The 18,218-nt window shown below is 43.8% G+C and overlaps 1 protein-coding gene across 5 annotated transcripts in view; it reads right to left on the minus strand.

Annotated features, from left to right (window-relative positions):
- Window positions 1-14,329, minus strand: part of Kansl1 (KAT8 regulatory NSL complex subunit 1) — a 128,752-nt gene extending 114,423 nt beyond the window's left edge. For 3 of the 5 annotated variants that reach the window (XM_051158838.1, XM_051158832.1, XM_051158836.1), the window contains exons 1-2: window positions 12,547-12,687; window positions 12,338-12,445 (exon numbers count right to left, since the gene is read on the minus strand). The gene's annotated coding sequence lies outside the window, so the exon portion shown is untranslated. Of the gene's footprint in view, window positions 1-12,337; window positions 12,446-12,546; window positions 12,688-13,408; window positions 13,571-14,306 lie in introns of those variants that run through there. The other 2 variants (XM_051158835.1, XM_051158834.1) reach the window with 2 other exon arrangements.
- Window positions 14,330-18,218: the final 3,889 nt, after the last annotated feature.

The following is an 18,218-nucleotide window of genomic DNA, read 5'->3' on the forward strand; positions in this document are numbered from 1 at the left end:
TGGTGCATGCCTATAGTCCCAGCACTTGAGAGTTAGAAGGAAAAGGATCAGGAGTTCAAGGATAGCCTTACTACATACTAAGTCTGAGTCCTTGAGACTCTGTGCATGAGAGAGGCCCTGTCTAAAAACAGGAACTATCAGAAAACACTAAGAAAATCACAAAGTACTGGCACTAATAAATTCAATAAAGCTATGTGAGGTCAATATACTAATAGTGATTATATTTCTACTGGTTTAAGTACTTGCTGTGTAAGAATGAAAAGCATTCAGAACACTCAAACACCGGGTAGGCACGCAGCCAACTTGTATTCTCAATCTCAGAAGAGAGTCCCTGGAATAAACTGGCTGGTGAGACTACTGATAAACTCTGGGTTCAACTGAAAAACCCTGCCTCCTACAAAGTGAGTCTAGGAAAGCCAAGGGTACACAGAGAAACCCTGTCTCAGGGGAAAACAAAAAACCAAAAACATGCCAGGCATGGTGGCACACTCCTTTAATCCCAGCACTCAGAGGCAGGTGAATTGCTGTGAGTTTGAGGCCAGCCTGGTCTACAAAGCGAGTCCAAGATAGCCAAGGCTACACAGAGAAACCCTGTCTCAAAGAACAAAAACACAAACAAACAAAAAGAGCCTGCCTCAATGAATAAGGTGAAAGAGCAATTGAGGACAATTCCCAGCATAACCTCAGCCTTCATATAAACACACACACACACACCCACATTTATGTGAACATGAATGCATACATACCAAAAAATGGGGGGCAGGGTGGGGGGGTAAAAGGAGATAAAAAATTCAATCACAATAGCACCAAAAAGATCAAAATAGGAGCTGGGGGGAAAAGGCTCAATAATTAAAGATTGCTCTTACAGAGGACCCTAGACTCAGTTCCCACCACCCACATGGCAGCTCACAACCATCTGTAACACCAGTTTCAAGGGATCTGATGTCCTCTTCTGATCTCTGTGCACCAGGCACACATGCAGTACATAGAGACAAACATAGCCAATACACCCATACACCTAAAATACTTTTTTAAAAATTAAATTTGTGGCAAGGTGCATGCCTTTAATCCTAGTAGGTGGCTCTCTTGAATTTGAGGCCAGAGGCTTACAGAAGAGTTCCATCCAGGACAGCTAGGACTACACGGAGAAACCCTATATTGAAATAAACAGTAAGTAAATAAATAGATAAATGCATTTTAAGAGATGAAGCTAAGCTGGGCGTGGTCACGCACGCCATTAGTCCCAGCACTCTGCAGGCAGAAGCAATCAGATCTTTCTTTATGAGTTTGAGGGCAACCTGATCTACAAAGGGAATCCAGGACAGCCAAGGGTACACAGAGAAACCCTGTCTCAAAAAAAACAAAACAAAAAACAACAACAACAAAAGATGAAGCTAAAATAGTATTTCTAAACAATTTCACTTTGCGTAACAACGACCCGCCTGTGAAGTGTGAGACGGCAAACTGTCCTTCTGCCCTTTATTCCTCCTTGAGAAGTTACCCAAGCAATCTGCCCTCACGTCACACTTGCAGCTTCCCTGCCAGAAGCACATTACGGGAAGCTCAGGTTTCCTTCAAACTTAAGTTCATGAAAGAATGAACTAAGACCCAGCATGTCACAGATATAATCAGTCATCTACCAGAATAATAGCAGCTACATCAATGAGGAACACAAAATCCTATTACTAGAACAGTTATCTTCAGGGACTTAGGACTGAATTGTACAATTATTTTAAAAGCTTAAACAGAAGCAGCTGTGCCTAAAGAATACCGAACCAAGGCCAGTCATGGTGGCGCACGCCTTTAATCCCAGCACTCGGGAGGCAGAGGCAGGGTTTCTCTGCGTAGCCTTTTCTGTCCTGGGCTCGCTTTGTAGACCAGGCTGGCCTCAAACTCACAGCGATCTGCCTGCCTCTGCCTCCCGAGTGCTGGGATTAAAGGCGTGCGCCACCACGCCCGGCAAGATTTCTTTTTCTTTTTCTTAATGTATTTATTTATTTGGTCCATTGGTTTTTCAAGATGGGGTTTCTCTGTGTACCCTTGGCTGTCCTGGACTCACTTTGTGGCTGGCTTTGAACTCACAGTGATCCCTGCCTCCCCAGTGCTGGGATTAAAGGCCTGGGCCACCATGCCCAGGTAAGTTTTCTTTTAAGATTGAAGTTCACTGATTTAAAAGCACAGAAAATACAATAATAATAATAATGATGATGATGATGATGATGATAATGATAATAATAATAACAACCAACAACAACCACCACCACCACCACCATAATGAAGTGAGTTTCAATATTCTACATGTTGAACAGCACAAAAATTTGGAGAAGTTATATAAATTTTAAATAATATAACCAGTATTTTCTCCAAAAAATATTAGAGTAGCCCCCTCAGACAAACAGAGACAGACAGACAAACAGACATAATGAGCCGTCTGAACTATATAATTAGAAGTTAACATGTATGGGCTGGGCTTGGTAGTTAAAGCCCTTGATATGTAAGCGTGGAGACCTAAGTCCTAGTCCCCAGAACATGTGAGGGCAGCACAGCAGCCTGCGTCTGGAACACCAGCCCTTCTACCTGGAGACTGGCATATGCACAGGAGAACAACAAACAGAGCAAGGAAGAGACCCTGTCTCAAACAAGGTAGAAAAGCAAAGACTGATATCTAAAGTTGTCCTCTGACCTCCACCTGCCTAATGAAATGTACACACCTTCATTCAAGTAATTATACACTCACTTGTGCTCACACACAAAAAAGAAATTGATATATATGACCACTAGTAACATAAATAAAAACATGGATCTGGAGAGGTGGTTCAGAGGTTAAGAGCACTGTCTGTTCTTCCCGAGGTTCTGAGTTCAATTCCAAGCAACCACATGGTGGCTCACAACCATCTATAATGAGAGCTACAGCCCTCTCCTGGTGGGCAGGCAGGATATTATACACATAATAAATAAATCTTTAAAACCATATAAATAAATAAAAACACAAACCGCCAATATTTGCATAGGGAACAACTAAAAATGGCCACATAGTTTGAGAATATATTTAAACTCTAGTTATATAAAATTAACTTTTATTTAAAAAGATGTGTACTATAAAAGCATTGATAGACTTTAAAATACTTTACTGAAAGCTAGAGGACAAAATTTAGGTGCTCAACCAAATATCTTAAATTGCTAAGTAGCACACACAGTAAAGGATAAGAGAGCGGAGAGAAAAAAAGTACTCGGGAGGCAGAAACAGGGGGATCGCTGTGAGTTTGAGGCCAGGCTAGTCTACAAAGCGAGGATAGCCAAAGCTACACAGAGAAACCTTGTCTCGGGGGGAAAAAAAAAGAAAGAAAGAAAGAAAGAAAGAAAATTACAAATGAGAGAAGCATTAAAAACCATTACAGGTGTCCAGTAACATTCAAACTTATGTCAGCAAAACCTAACAGCTTAGGTGTGGTACCTCAGCTCTGTAATCTCACCACTCAGAAGATGCTAAGAGAGCAAAGCTAGGCTGGGATATAAACTGAGTTCCAGGACAGCCTGGACACAAGACCCTGTCTTTAACACTAACACACAAACACACAAACACACACACACACACACATACGCAAAGCCACTAAAAGATGGAAGGGTTGCTTTATAATAGATTATTAATAGTGATCAAAGCAAAACAGCTGACATGCAACTTTTATTTACTTCAATATTTACTAAAGAAGATATATGGGGTAAATTATTCTTTAAAGCATACAAATCACTGATAGTGAACCAAATTCATCATTAAGCACGCAAAGTATAGCAAATGTCAAACATACATGTAAGGTATCAACTGTAAAACTGCTCAGGGAGCCTGCCGCTGTTGTGCACGCCTTTAATCCCAACACACAGGAAGCAGAGGCAGGTGGATCTCTATGAGTTCGAGGCCAGCCTGGTCTACAGAGCGAGTCCAGGACAGCCAGGGATACACAGAGAAACCCTGTCTCAAAAAAAAAAAAAAAAAAAAAAAAAAAAGAAAGAAAGAAAGAGAAAAGAAACAAAGAAAGAAAGAAAAAGAAAGGGGCAGTAGCGATCCCTGTCTTCCCGTGCCAGCAGCAAAGGTCTGCCACAGTGCAGGAGCTCTGCAGCCTGGGCTTTTCACTTCCCATGTGTTCTCGCTGGGCAATGTGGATCACACCTTTAGTACAGCACTCAGGAGACAGACAGAGGAATCTCTGTGAGTTCACTGTGAACCTGGTCTACAGAGCAAGTTCCACAACACCCAACACTATATAAAGAAACCCTGTCTAATGCTGGGCATTGTGGCGCAGGCCTTTAATGCCAGCACTTCGGAGGCAGAGGCAAGCGGATCATTGTCAGTTCGAGGCCAGCCTGGTCTACAAAGTGAGTCAAGGACAGCCAAGACTACACAGAGAAACCCTATCTTGAGGGGGGAAAAACCCTGTCTCTAAAACCAAGAACAAACAAATAAAACTACTCTCAAACATAATTATCTTTGCATTAATATTGCTGCTCATTTAAATGTAATATCAGTTTTCATTAGATAAATAATGCCGTATCTTTATTCACAATCTTTCTAAATGTCTTTTCTCTTGGATAAATTCATAGAGCTGGAACCTCAGTTAAAGGACATTTATAAATTTATTGATATGTGCTACCCAAGTATCTTCAAGAAAAATTAGGCCCAGTGCACATTCCCACTAGCTGTGTTTAAAGAATGTTTTTAGCCATCTCTGACAGCTCATTTGCCAATTTGATAGGTGAAATTACTTATTTTGAATACATTTGATTACTTATCATAAAATGTTTTTCATATGCTTCTTGATGGTTTATATTTTCTTTTTGTGAACTTTTATCATGTTCTTTGTCAATAAAGCTTTTACTTTCTCTTAGTAAACTTGAAAATCCTCATAAGTTAAAGCCAGGCGTGGTGGCGCACGCCTTTAATCCCAGCACTCGGGAGGCAGAGGCAGGCGGATCGCTGTGAGTTCGAGGCCAGCCTGGTCTACAATGCGAGTCCAGGACAGCCAAGGCTACACAGAGAAACCCTGTCTCAAAAAACAAAAAAAACAACAAAAAAAATTCTCATAAGTAACTTTGAGATAAAGCCTCATAAGTAACTTTGGCTCCCCCTGCTGGTTAAATATAACCACGATCAGGAAGCAGACCGATTACTGCTCCAACACACAAACACACACACACACACACACACACACACACACACGCAGTGTGACTAACAACACTAAGAAGTTCCAGAGAAGGGAGGGCAAAAATCACTCATGCGTGTGTAAGAACAATTCTAACAGTTCCTTATTAAATAAACTGGCAGGCTGGTAGGATGCAGGTCTGCATTACTAACTTCTCTAAAATTTAATAACGTGAGCAGGGTGTAGTGATGCACACCTTTAATCCCACAGAGACCGGCGGATCGCTGTGAGTTCAAGGTCAGCCTGGTCTACAAAGTGAGTCCAGGACAGCCAAGGCTACACAGAGAAAGCCTGTCTCCAAACAAACAAACAAAAAAGAGCCAGTTTTTGCTCCCAGAGAACTTATAGACGACAGAAAGTAAAAGAGAAGCAAACTAATGGGCACTTGGTGTCAGACCTCCTGAGCATGGAGGCTCAGAGCAAGGGCTGCGAGCACAGCACACCCTGGGGACCAGAGCTCTGTGGTTAATGTGACTACCACGTGGCAACTGTTCCTAAAGGAGGAAGATAGAACTAGAGAGATAGCTCAGTGCTTAATAGCGCTTCTTATTCTTCCAGAAAATCTCTTTCATAGCACCTACTGTGTGTGGCTTAATGAGCTCACTTCACCTCTCCAGAGACCTGATGCCTTCCTCTGGCCTCCATTCACACACGCGGCACACGTTCACACACGCGGCACACGTTCACACACGCGGCACACATGCACACACGCGGCACACGTTCACACACGCGGCACACGTTCACACACGCGGCACACGTTCACACACGCGGCACACGTTCACACACGCGGCACACGTTCACACACGCGGCACACGTTCACACAGGCGGCACACATTCACACACACGCATATTTAAAAACAAAGGGAAGAGGAATAAGTCTTCAGAAAACAGTCAAAGCCCTTAAAAAAAGATAAGTGCCCATGTGGAGGCTCAGAGGGCTGGCACAAGGGACACAAAGAATGTACTGCGGAGTATGAGAAGGCTGGAGCCAGGCCATCAAGACCATGGGTGCCTGGCCAAAGCAACTGAACTACAATGCTGGAAAGCGGGAAGAGCCACAGTAGACAAAGATATCATCATTCAATAAAGTCTACATTTACCAAAATCACTTCTGATAGAAGCTTGGAAGATAGAAGGCAATCAAAAAGAGTGATGAGGTAACTCAAATGTCATACAGGCAACAAGGTGATAGCCTGAACTCAGAAGGGAGAAGTGGCAATGAGCAGGAAAACTTTTGTTTGTTTGTTTGTTGCCTCTGCCTCCTGAGTGCTGGGATTAAAGGTGTGCGCCACCACGCCCGGCTAGGAAAACTTTTTTTTCCCCGTTTTCCAAGACAGGGTTTCTCTGTGTAGCCCTGGCTGTCCTGGACTCACTCTGTAGACCAGGCTGGCCTCAAACTCACAGGGATCCACCTGCCTCTGCCCCCCCCCCAAATTCTGGGATTAAGGGCGTGCACCACCATGTCAGTTCTATTTGGTTTTTTGTTTTGTTTTTCAGGAAAACGTTTATAAAGAAAGATAAGGAGGAAAGATGGCTCAGTGGGAAAAGGCACCTGCTGCCAAGGCTGACAAGCTGGATGGAATAGACAGATTAGAATACATGAGAATCTGCTCAGCAATAGTGCTTTAAATCTTATTATAAATGTAACAGAGCTGGGTGTGGTGGCGCACGCCTTTAATCCCAGCACTTGGGGAGGCAGAGGCAGGCGGATCGCTGTAAATTCAAGGCCAGCCTGGTCTACAAAGTGAGTCTAGGACAGCCAAGGCTACACAGAGAAAACCTGTCTTGAAAACAAAAGAACAAAAATAAATGTAACAGGTTTCTTCCCATTATTTGGGAGCTAGAGCGGGAGTAGGAAAAAACCCTATAAAATTCAACAGTTGCGCACGCCTTTAATTCCAGCACTCGGGAGGGAGAAGACAGGTGGATCTTTGTGAGTTTGAGGCCAGCCTGGTCTACAGAGTGATTTCCAGGGCAGTTAAGGCTACACAGAGAAACTCTGTCTCAGAAAAAAACAAACAAAAACAAAACAAAACAAAAAGAACCTTGTCTTTCTTCTCATCCAGGGAAGATGTAAGGAAAGGGAATTATAATTATCTGTTAACTTTTTTTTTTTTTTGGTTTTTGGAGACAGGGTTTCTCTGTGTTAACAGCCCTAGCTATCCTGGAACTCTCTGTAGACCAGGCTGGCCTCAAACTCACAGAGATCCTCCTGCCTCTGCCTCCAAAGTGCTGGGATTAAAGGTGTGCGCCACCACTACCTAGCCGCTTTTACTTATTTTTAAATTTTGCTTTCAAATATTTGGATTGATCCCAACAACAAAAAGTATAAAAGAAGCCAGGTGTAATGGTTTATGCCTTTAATCCCACTCAGGAGGAAGAGAAAAGTTTTAGGCTAGCCAGGGTAACACTGAGAACTTGTCTCAAAAAAAAAAAAGCCTGCAAGAGGCTTCAGCAGGGAAGACCTGTTACCATTCAAGCCTGGCATCTGGAGCGTAGGCAGAGAGGACTGAAGGTAGAGGGGGAAGAAAGAGCTTAAGGAAGAAGCACCAAGAAAAACTACAAAGTGCAAGTACCCTGGGTGTTTGCTGGGAGTGAGAGAACACAGCACAGGGGGTTCAGAATAGACTTAAGCTGTTGAGACTGTGTTGTGAAGTCTTGTATTATAAGAGTCTCAATTTATTTGTGTGATACCTTAAGAAATAAGCTAAGAGAACCAAACACAGTTTTATGAAAAATAAACTTCAACACCTGAGTTCAATTCCTAGGACACATATGAAGGTAGGAGGGCAAAACAAACTCAACAAAGTTGTCCTCTGACCTCCACATATGCTCTGCAGCAGCATCAGACACAAATGGGCATAATAAAATCCAGGCTTCAAAAAGACGCAGGGGGAAAAAAAGTCCTGAGTCTAACATAGAGAAAAGGGGGAAATATAACTTCCATGAGGAGGTATAACTGACAGGAGTGCCTTACATCAAAATTACTAGAGTTTTGAAGTTTATTTTTCCTTTACTACTTTCGTTTCTTTGGTACTGTGGCTTGAAAATGGTTAAGATGACACATTTTACTATCATTTTCTAAATGCATGGAAACAAGTGCATGTTTAGGAATCACATTTAAACAATGTCTAACCAACTAGAGTTCATTCTAAAATGAGATCACTGGAAGTTGGAGAATGCTGTCAGTAAACTGTGTACCGCACAAGAGTGAGGACCAGATTCCAGATCTCTAACACTCACACACGGGCCAGGAGCAACAGCATGCATACACAGCCCAACAACTAGGAGGTGGAGGTAAGATCCCTAGCTAATGGGCCAGTGAGCCATGCAAGCGTATTCGATGAGCTCCAGGTCCAATGAAACCATGTCTTCAAAAAATATGGTGGACAGCAACACTGCCCTCGGGCCTCCATATGCATATATATGTATGGATACCTACACATACATGTGCACATTCTCATACAAACATATATACATATGTGTGTGTGTGTGTGTGTGTATACCACATACATACATATACATACATACACACACACATTAAAAAAAAAAAAGGTTGGTGAGATACCTCAAAGGGTAAAGGCACTTGTAAAGCCAAGTCTGCTGACCTGAGTTTGATCCTCAGAACCCACGTAACAGAAGGAAAATTGACTGTCTCATTTAAGCTACGTGCTCACACAGACACTCAGAAATAAGTAAACATTAAAAAAAAAAAATTCAGCCAGGCGTGGTGGCGCACGCCTTTAATCCCAGCACTCGGGAGGCAGAGGCAGGCGGATCGCTGTGAGTTCGAGGCCAGCCTGGTCTACAAAGCGAGTCCAGGACAGACAAGGCTACATAGAGAAACCCTGTCTCGAAAAACCAAAATAAATAAATTAATTAATTAATTAAAAAAAAATTAAGCCAGGCAGTGGTGGTGCACGTCTTTAATCCCAGCACTCGGAAGGCAGTGGCAGGCAGATTGATTTGAGTTTGAGGCCATCCTGGTCTACAAAGTGAGTCCAGGACAGCCTTGGCTTAACAGAGAAACCTTGTCTCAAAAAAAATTTTCAAAATAATTAATTAGTTAATTAATTAATTTTTAGAAAGCAACCAATGCCAGGCCTGATGACTTAAGGTTGATGAAAGAAGAAGCCCAACTCCCACATGCTGTCCTCCGACCATCACACAGGACATGCACTATGGCCCATATGTGTGCACACCTGTATATGTGTGCACGCACAAATAAAAAAGTCACATTTTGTTTTTGTAACATTTTAATTAAATTATAATAAAATAAAATAACTGAAAACAAACCATAAGCACAGACGTTGTAGGGGCTGAAGCTATAGCTTAGTAGTATACTGCTTGCTTAGGGTCCCCAACATAATACAAAAAAAAATAACATTTTGTCATAATTTTTATACTTTAATTAAGATGTCATTTTTTTTTTTTAATTTAAAAATGTAACTCCAGGTCAGGTGGTGGTGGTCTATACCTTTCATCCCAGCACTTGGGAGGCAGAGGCAGGTGGATCTCTCTGAGTTTGAGTTCCAGAATAGTTAGGACTACACAAAGAAACCCTGTCTAGAAAAACAAAAAATACAGGTGGATCCCTGAGTTCAAGGCCAGCCTGATCTACAATGTGAGTTCTAGGTGAACCAAGGCTACACAGAGAAACCCTGTCTTAAAAAAGAAAAACCAAAAATAGATAGACAGACAGACTCTAATCTGAAAATACAGAAGAGAGTATCATCTGCCAAATTAAACACTGTAATTTTAAAATGTTCTGAAGTATAAAAATGGGAGGAAAGCAGGGCACAGTAGTACATACCTGTAACGTCAGCATTCAGTGAGGCAGAGGCAGGCTGATCTCTGAATTGAAGGCCAGCCTAGTCTACAAAGTGAGTCCAGGACAGCCAAGGATACATAGAAAGACCCTATCCTGAAAAGCCAAACACCAAGAGGAGAAAATGGAAAGAAAAAAATTGTTGACGGTAAAAAAAAAAAAAAAAAAAAAAAAGTGTTGCTGGTAAGCCAGGTGTGGTGGTGCATGCCTTTAATCCCAGCACTTGGGAGGCAGAAGCAGGCGGATTGATGTAAGTTTGAGGCCAGCCTGGTCTACAAAGTGAGTCCAGGACAGCCAAGACTACACAGAGACCCTGTCTCGAAAAACCAAAAATAAATAAGTAAATAAAAATTTAAGCCGGGCGGTGGTGGCTCACGCCTTTAATCCCACCACTCGGGAGGCAGAGGCAGGTGGATCCCTGTGAGTTCGAGGCCAGCCTGGTCTACAAAGCAAGTCCAGGACAGCCAGGGCTACACAGAGAAACCCTGTCTCGAAAAACCAAAAATAAATAAGTAAATAAAAATTTAAAAACTGTTGATGGTGTATGCCTGTAACCCCAGCACTTGGGAGGCCCAACCACTCAGTTCTAGACCAGCTTAGGCTGCACAGTGTGATTCTATCTCAAAACAACGAAGTTTAGACTTCACACATTTTTTACACCAAAGGACTGGCAGAGAACATAAAATTAAACAGCTGGGGCTGGAGAGATGGCTTAACAATTAAGAGCACTGGCTGCTCTTCCAGAGGACCTGAGTTCAATTCCCAGCAACCACATGGCAGTTCACAATTGTCTGTAACTCCAGTTCCAGAGGATCCGACACTCTCTCACAGACATATATGTAAGCAAAATAACAATGAAAAAAAAAAAAAAAACCAACTAAACAGCCATGTAACTATAATCCCTAGTAGTTAACAAATTAATTCATACACACTATAAGGGACACTGACTTTTGGTCTGTTATTCTTGTCGTGCCAAAGGACTCTGGCCCAACAGCAGAGGTTACGGTATTTTAATACTCCAGATTTGCCAAGAATTAAAGGTAAAACCTTAAACACTATACATCGTCTTTAAAAAGTAGGCCTAAATATATCTAATACCTTAAAACAAAGGAAACTTGATCATAGAGACCAGCAAGTCCTGACACAAAACAATTGTTAAAAAGTAGAAACACAAACCAAACATGGCGCACACCTGTAATCCCAGCACTCGGGAGGCAGAGGCAGGCGGATCACTGTGAGTTCGAGGCCAGCCTGGTTTACAAAGGGAGTCTATGCCAACCAATGCTACACAGAGAAACCCAGTCTTTGGGGAAAAAGAAAAAGAAACACAAGTGAACAAGGTCCTCCCGTTCCTAGGCACTCAGGACTCGCGCCTGTGTTTCTCCATTCAGCCTCTCCAACTCTACTGTGAGCAGATCACCACAAAACAATGTTAACTACACCATTATCAAATTCTCAAGGAAAGCAAGGCTGACAGAGGACTGCTAGCACGCCTTCCTCTTACTTCCTCACTTCCCATAGCTTTGTCCTCTGCTTAGTCCTACTGAAGAGTTCGTTAGCCACAAGAGACTTAACAAACATCATGGAGAGGTTTTTCTCAAATGGTCACCTGTCCACATAGGCCAAATGAGGAGCACACTGTGAAAGGAAAGGGCACAATGGCTATCTGTTGAAAAACAATAGTCTAAGCACCAGCAGGACACTTGAAGAGTTGCATACATAAACCTTAATATACTAATACGAAATGTCAGAGTAAACAAATGGTTAATGACACATCTTTTGTAACACATGAATCAGCTACTGATTTGCAAAAGTGGGGCACACCCAACTTCATATGACTCTAAAGTACCTGTTTGAAAATGGACCTCAAAGTCTGAACTGCCAACCCATCTACCAGGTTTGGAACAGAATTTTACAAGTGTGTAAGCTGTAATAATTTAAAGTTAAAAAGATGAACTCATCATTATAATAAAAATTAATTTAAGAACTTCATTAATATCTTAACACCAATAATCAAGAGCAGCAGTAGCATAAATCCTAAAGAACAACAGTTCTGAGGGTGAGGTAGTGCCCTGTAAGGCAACTGAAGAGTAGCAAATCCATAAACATTCTAGATAGATCTGGACATGGGGCAAACACCTATAATCCAAGCACTTAGAATGCAGAGGCAGGAAGCTCATGAAGTTAAGACGATGCTCAGCAATCTAAAATGTTCCAGGGCAGCCTGGTTTACGATGAGACCCTATCTCAAAACACAGATAAGTGATTCTAAAATACACATAGCAAATAATAATGAAAAGTGAATGCATCTTACCTTAAGAGGCATCCAAATAGCATTCATAGTGTCAGGGATAGCTCAGAGAACTCAGAAACAAGCAGGAAGAGACTAAGTAATTCCCTCAGTTACCACGGATAAGGAAGTCTGAAAAGGAAGATTTCTTTTTTACTTAAGCGGAAAAATAATCTAGAGTGTGTAAATAGCTTATTCTGTCTGGGAAGGATGTTAAGTACCAATTACCTTACCATCCTAAAATGTGCACAAGTGCTGGGAGTGGTGCACGCCTGTGGTCCCAGCATTCAGAGGAGGCTGAGACAGGCTATTGTCTCTGAGTTCTGAGCCAGGCAAGACTACTTACTGAGATGCTCTCAAAAGAAAAAGAAAAAAAAAAAAGGGACAATATACAATTCCTTTTGTAAAGGACATACGTGGGTCTCTATATGTGTGTAGAAATGTATTTTATATCATGAAATTTAAATAATAGAAAATTACTTATCAAAGAGTCAAAAAACAAAACCTACAGGAAAAAAGTTATTGCTCCCAGAGTATCTCATAAGCATTACTGAAAATGGTCTACTAACTACCTCAAAAAGTCTGCAGCTACTTTTATTTAGTAAACTAGAAACCTCTCTGACAAGTCCAATGTCCTAACTTTTCTTAAAATTAAATTTCAAGCCAGGCGGCAGTGGAACACACTTTAATCCCAACACTTGGGAGCCAGAGGCAGGCGGATTTCTGTGAGTTCGAGGCCAGCCTGATCTACAGACCAAGTTCCAGGACAGGCAGAGCTACACAGGGAAGCTCTGTCTCAAGATGAGAAGAAAAAAAAAAGAAAAGAAAAAAAAAATGTTTTCAGAGCTGATTCTACATAGGAAGAAGGAAGGAAGGAAAGACCTTTCTTTCCCAAAAATCTTTAAAAGCAGACCAAAGGAATTAATGTCGAAGATGGAGGGTGCTAAGTTTGCAGGGGCTCAAAAGGATGGACTAAATGACCCCCTTGTAGGTGCCTTAAGTCCTAGGCCAGAACGAAAATTCCAGCATAACCAGTTACTGCTTCACTTAAAATGGAGGCATGCCGGAGTAGGAACACAAAAATAACACACTCACCTCTTTAAAAATAATTTCTTAAAAATCAGAGTCGAGGTCCCCGTTTGAAAAAAAAATAAAATAAAAGAGCTCTGGAGTGAGTTTGCTCTGTCTCTCCGTTTGTCACTTCGGTTAGGAACACTTGGCATCACTTTGCCTACCGCTCATCGGATTTGGGGGGGGTGGGGACGGGAGGAGTTTGACTCTTGACCCGACTGTCGAGCGAGCCTGAGAGCCCCCCCCCCCACGACTCCCCCTCCCACCCCGCGAAGCGATCCCCAGCTCCACAGGACCGCGGGGCCGAGATCCCAGAGAACTCGAGTCCGCGCCCCTCCCCCGCCTCGGACCCTCGTCCCGGAGCCTCCCCCCCACCCCACCCCCACCCCGCGGCCCGCGACTCCTCCAGCCCGGTCCCCATTGTTAAGGAGGGGGCGGCCGTGGCCGGGTCTCGCGTCCCCGAGCCCGTGGCCGTTGTCGGGACTCGCCTCAGGAGGGGGGCGGCCCTCGGGATGCCGCTTCCCGTCCTGCCCGCCGCCGTCCGTCCCACCTCGCTCGGCCTGGCGCCCCGGGGGGCTCCACTCTGTGCCGCCGCCCCCCACCCACCCACCAACCCCGGCCCTCAGTTCCCCGGTCCGCCACGGCCCACAGCCCGAGGGCCAGGCCTTAAGGGTGGGCGCGGGCCGGGGGTCCCCGCGCCCCACACACGCGTCCCCCCGTCCTCAGCCCGGCCGCCTTCAGGGCCCTCGGCGGCGCCCGCTCCCGCGACCCCTCAGCCTCCCGCCGTCCCGCGGCGGCGCCCCCCGCCCGCGGCATCCCCGGGTCGGGACACCCCACTCTGCGTTACCATCACCCCGACACGCCGCGCCCCCACCCCCCGGGGCAGCAGTGCCAAAGGCAGCTCCCCCGGCCCCGGACCTACCTGCACGGCTCAACCAAGCCTAGAGTGGGGGGGCGGGCAGGCTTCCGCCCTCCTCTGTTTCTCATTGGCCAGCTCAGGGCAATTCGCGAACGCCATTGGCTGAAAATGGACGTCCGTCAGAGCTGTGGGGCGGGTTGGGAAGAGGGGGGGGAGAGATGCTGGTGCCTCGGCGTCTCTGTCTCTGTATCTCTCTGTCTCTGTCTCTGCCTCGGGCCCTAGGAAAGGAGAGGCTTGAGCTGGACGGAGCTGGAAGGGGGCCTCGTGAGAGAAATATAAGTAGGAATCCCCACAGTGCCTCACAGCAGTCCACCACTCAACCCCTGGCCTCAGTCCCTCAGGTCCTCTTGTCTGTCACCCCCAACCCCTGCCCCTCACCCTGCCAGGTTCTTCATCCAGGAAGCGATGTGATGGAAACCCGGGCCCGGAAGGCCATAGGGAGAGATTTTGTATAGGTACATAAAATATACACATATAAATATTTATTTGCAAAATCAGCCAGATTTGAGGTCCTGAGGGCCTGGAAAGGCCACACATCTCACAGACCAGGAAGGAACTGAGACAGCTGAGTCCAAATCACTCTCAGAGGTGGCAACAGTAGTTACCAGGATGAGATGTAGTACCCAGCAGACCAAGGAAAAGGAAGACTTCATTCATGTCAGGCACAACTGTAGATTGATTTTCGTACCATTCATAAACATTCCAACTAAAAAAAAAATATTAATTAGCAGAGCATGACGGCATACGTTTGTGATTTTAGCATAAGAAACTAATGGTAGATTAAGTTCAAGAGCCAGCCTAGGCTACAAGACGATTTTTTTTTTTTTTTAATCTTAAATCAGGTCACAAAATCAGAAACAAAATAGTTATCTAAGAAAGCCAGACGACATCACCTTTAGTGGGGAGTCACACACTTTAATTTGTTCAGTTGCAAACGCCAGCACGAGGTGATTGCGTGCCGAGGAATTCTGTGACACAGGAGAGAGTAAGCGATCCGCGGATGAGTTCGACGTGCTAAACAATCGACTTTCCATCATCGTAAACACACACACAGCTTAAACTAAGATGAAAAATAATGGCGAAACGAGACGAAGGCAGAGGAGCAAGAGTCTATTGCAAAACAGAATACCAAAACCATGAGAGTGCCTTAGGTCTTGTGGCTACTTAAAGGTCCGTCTTCAGGCCCTAGTGGACATGTGACAGTACTAAAAAGAAAATATTCATAAGTCAGAAGTCTTTTTTTTTTCAGTCTCAGTGACACGTAAGGACATTCTTTCTTAGAATGTTTTTAATCATATCAAATGCGTATAGGAATCCCGAGGAAGCAGGCCAGATTTACCTCGGAGGATCATCTGGGCTACAGAGAAACCAAAAAAAAAAAAAAAAACCTACTTCTACTAAAATATAGTTTGTTTTGAAAAGACTTTATGTATATGAACACTCCACCTGCATGTATGTGGAGTGTACCATGTACAGGCCCACTGCCCTCGAGGCCAGAAAAGAGCTCTGATTGCTAGAGTGACTGAAATTACCATCACACATTGATGGTAAAGCCACGGGTACTGCCAAAACTACTAAGCTTTGCTTTCTTCATTCACCATTGGAGGAAATGTTAATTTTCTCTTGAATTGGAGCAAAACTTCATGGAGTTCCTAATCTGTGGGCCATAGACTAAAACAAAACAAAACAAAACAAAACCCTAACCTAAAGAAATTTTCCTCCCCACCCTCCAAGTGGCTCCTCCTTGGACTTCATGCCTCCAAATGCTTTCTGGTTCCCACTTAAGCCTGCAGATGTCTGATAACTCTGCTACACAAAGAGCGAGGAAATAGATGAGAACTGAAGAAAGGCCCTACGTGTGTCTTGTCTTTCCTCAAAGAAAATGAACCGGCTGAGGGACTAGTTCAGTGGGGACACTTGCCTAGCACGCCCAAGGACAGAGGGAGAGAGGACGATGTGACACATAATCGTGACGAAATAGAGGCTTGAATGGGATGTCCATTTTTGTTTTGTTTTGTTTTTTCGAGACAGGGTGTCTCTGTGTACCCTTGCCTGGGGATGTCCTTAATTCCCAATAATAATAAGGACAAGAAGACATCTTGAGCCAGTGATGGTGGTGCTGGAATCCCTGTACTTGGGAGACTGAGACGGAGGATCCCAATTGGAGACTGCCTACTTTATTCTTGATCCTACCTTTTAATTAAAGACAAGGTTGTGGGGGCCTGGAGAGATGGCTCAGAGGTTAAGAGCACTGATTGCTCTTCCAGAGGTCCTGAGTTCAATTCCCAGCAACCACATGGTGGCTCACAACCATCTATAATGTAACCTGATGCCTTCTTCTGGCCTGCAGGTATACATGTAGACCACTGTACACATAATAAGTAAATTAATCTTTAAAAAAAAAAAGACAAGGTTGTGAATCTGAGAGGAAGTAGAAGGGGCACAGAAGGAGTTGGAGGAGGGAGACGTATGCATATGCGTAAAACAATTTTTAATGTAAAAATGAAAAGTCCTCTATCAGTTAATATTTTTTCAGTCAATTAATTCTGTTACCAGCTGTTCTTGCAGTAGATCTGGGTTCAGTCCCCAGCACCCACATGGTGGCTCACAAACGTCTTAACTCCAGTTACAGGGGATCTGATGCCCTCATCCGACTTCCACAGGCATGTACATGGCACACATACCTACATGTAGGCACAAACTCATACACACGAAATAAAACTAAATAAATCATTTTTTTAACTTACTGGCTTAGGACTAGGTTACCTAGTATATCTAGGTTCAATCCCTAAAACCAACATATACATACAAACATACTAGCATACACACACACACACACACACACACACACACACACACACACAGAGTTTGCTTGTTCCTAAACCACATGTGATGGTTCACGTCTGTCATCATCTCTGGACAAAGAAAAATAACTCCAAATTTGAGACTAGTCTTGTCTACCTAGTGAGTTGCAGGCTAGCATAGACTTCAGAGTGAAACCTCATCAGAAACCTCGCGAAAAGGAGCCAGGGGTGGTGACATTTGTCCATAATCCCTGTACTTGGGAGGTGGAGGCAAAAGGTCAGCCTCAGCTACGTTGAAAATTCCAGGCAAGCCTGAACCATGTGACACTCTGGCTCAAACAAGAAAACCTCGTCCAGAAACAGGAAGGTAAAAAATAAAGTAATAGCTGGGTGTGGTAGCTCACATCTTTAATCCCAGCACTCGGGAGGCAGAGGCAAGCAGATCACTGTGAGTTTGAGGCCAGCCTGGTCTACAAAGTGAATCCAGGACAGCCAAGGCTACACAGAGAAACCCTGTCTCAGGGGAAAACAAACAAACAAAATACTAGTAGTAGTAGTAGTAGTAGTAATAATAATAATAATAATAATAATAATAATAATAATAATAATAATAATGCTTTTCTGTTAGGGCTGTTATAAGGATCAAGATAGTTAATACATGTAATGGATTGGTTTGGGAGGGGTTGTTGTTGTTTGTTTGTTTTGAGACAGTTTCACTATATAACCCTGGTTGTCCTATAACTCAGTCTGCAGACCAGTGTGGCCTCAAACTCACAGAGATCAGCCTGTCTCTGCCTCCCTCCCGAGAGCTGGGATTAAGGCCCTGCTGTAATGTGTTTTCAAAGTCCTGGAGGGATGGAATATGTACTTCAGTGGTAGAGCACTTGCCTAGCAAGCATGAGGTCTCACAGCTCCTCTCCAGTGCTATAAGAAAACTAATAACTGCCTGACACAGGCAGTATATTCAACACCTCAATATCATTATTACCGTGTTTTGGGCATCTTGTATTCCAGGCGATGCCATGAAAATCCTGTTATGATTATTTTATTAATGCTGTGGGAGACAGTTACTTAGATTAATAAGAAGGTTTACCTCAACTCTTGTTCCTCA

This window comes from Acomys russatus, chromosome 16, assembly GCF_903995435.1.
Source record: "Acomys russatus chromosome 16, mAcoRus1.1, whole genome shotgun sequence".
NCBI classification, from domain to species: domain Eukaryota; kingdom Metazoa; phylum Chordata; class Mammalia; order Rodentia; family Muridae; genus Acomys; species Acomys russatus.